The sequence below is a fragment of the Chlamydotis macqueenii genome, chromosome 2 (assembly GCF_036417535.1).
Source record: "Chlamydotis macqueenii isolate bChlMac1 chromosome 2, bChlMac1.mat, whole genome shotgun sequence".
Lineage (NCBI taxonomy): Eukaryota > Metazoa > Chordata > Aves > Otidiformes > Otididae > Chlamydotis > Chlamydotis macqueenii.
Window position 1 is genome coordinate 71,082,030 of NC_141557.1, and position 1,828 is coordinate 71,083,857.

Consider the following 1,828-nt stretch of genomic DNA (forward strand, 5'->3'; position numbering starts at 1 on the left):
GCCGTAAGGTTTTATTTTTCCTCTTATCTCCCTGCTTCCACTAAGTCATTAAGGCATACTCCAAAATTTGCCTCCTATGTATTTTAACTTGCCTTCAAACTTCACAAAGTTCGGAGCTTTGTGCTCTCTCTTGATACCTATTTCCCACCTAGCAGTAGCTGTAAAAAAATAACATAATGAACAAGTAATCACACCACTTACATCCATAACAGTAAAGTTCATTACAGACTATGTATGTAGAGAATTTACTTATACGAAGCCAGAAAATCCCAGCTGACCATGTGAAAGTTTGAATTTATTGACTTGAGTTATTGGGGTAGTTACTTCTATCATGGAGACAGCAAAAAGCACCATCACCATTGTTGCAAAAAAGCCCAAGTGCTTGCTAAATCCCTCAACCCAGACAGAGGAAAGCCAAACCAAGAAGCACTGGAACCTCTCAAGAAGATGGCTAGCGTATTTTCTTCAACAGTCACTAATGTCCTTTTTCAGAAACAGCTATTTTGCTGAAAGGTTTGGCGAGGCTCAAAAAAAAATTTATTTTTTTAAAGTCAGCCTCAAGCATGCACTTTCTTTTTGGCATTTGTCACTTAATATCCTTAAAAATATGATTTTAAATGCTGGTGCTCTAGTTGCTACTATCCATAACAGAGACTGATTTACTATGCTAGCATTGGAAAAGGTAAAGGAAAACTTAAAACTGCAGACATAAAAGCTTGAACTTCCCAAACACTACAGGACAATAGATCTACAAATAATTCTGCACATTGTTACTACAAACCCAGCACTTTTCATTTTATAGGCTGATATGATTAATAACCAGATTTTATGTATTTTCAAGATTACATCTAATTATGCATTTTCCCAAAAATGCCTTTAGCTACCTTTCTTCTAAGCTTTTTACCTGATTCTTTTGGCCATTATGTTCTCTATGCATTTTGCTGTTATTGCTCTCATTTACCTTTTTTCTTTTGTTTTCATTATTTTCTTCCTGCAGCCTGTGGAAAGACCACAAGGCCTGCAGGGTAAAACGCATTTTTGCTACTTTTACGAAGGCAGCACCTTCACGTGGGTGATTTACTACTCACATTAGGCTAGCAGAGCATTAGCCAAACCTGGGAACAAAACTTCTCGTCAAGGATTCCTCACTGTTCCCATTTCACCACGATGGCGGTGAAACCACCACCGCGCTCTGCTGGGGCTTTCCCAGGGCGTTAAGCCCGTCCCGCTCGCTGCGGACTCAGGTCAGCGCCTGACCAAACCACGGCTACCGGTACCCGGGCCCGAAGGACACACCCGCCCATCCGTCCCCGGGGTGCCAGGGCGGCCGTTGGAGGGCGGATGGGCGACCGTTGGAAGGGAGGGCGACCGTTGGAAGGGAGGGCGACCGTTAGCCCCGTCCCTTCACTGAAACGGCCCCTGCTGCCCTCGCCAGGCGCCCCCGTCCCACCACCTCCGCCGGGGGAGCGGGCAGGCGAAGAGCCGCTTAGTCGGCGCATCCCGAGCGGAGGAACGCCGGCTCCTGCCGCCCGGGATTCCTTCCCCACACTGGGCGACCGGTGCATCAGCGGGAACAGAGCGCGTAGCAGAACTCTCCCCTGCCCGCCGCCCGCTTCCACGGCGCCGCTGGGAAACGACTCGAGCGCCGCAACGGTAAGCTAAGCCCCGCCCCCTTCCACAGAGCCTCAAGCGCCTCCGCCGCCGGAGTGGGCGGTTCCTAATTAAGAGGCCCCGCCCCCAGCGGGGTAGAGGCGGGAGCTGGAAGCCATCGCCACCCGGCTCAGGCCGAGTAACGGAACGCCGAGCGAGCCGCGACGTTGCTCTCTCG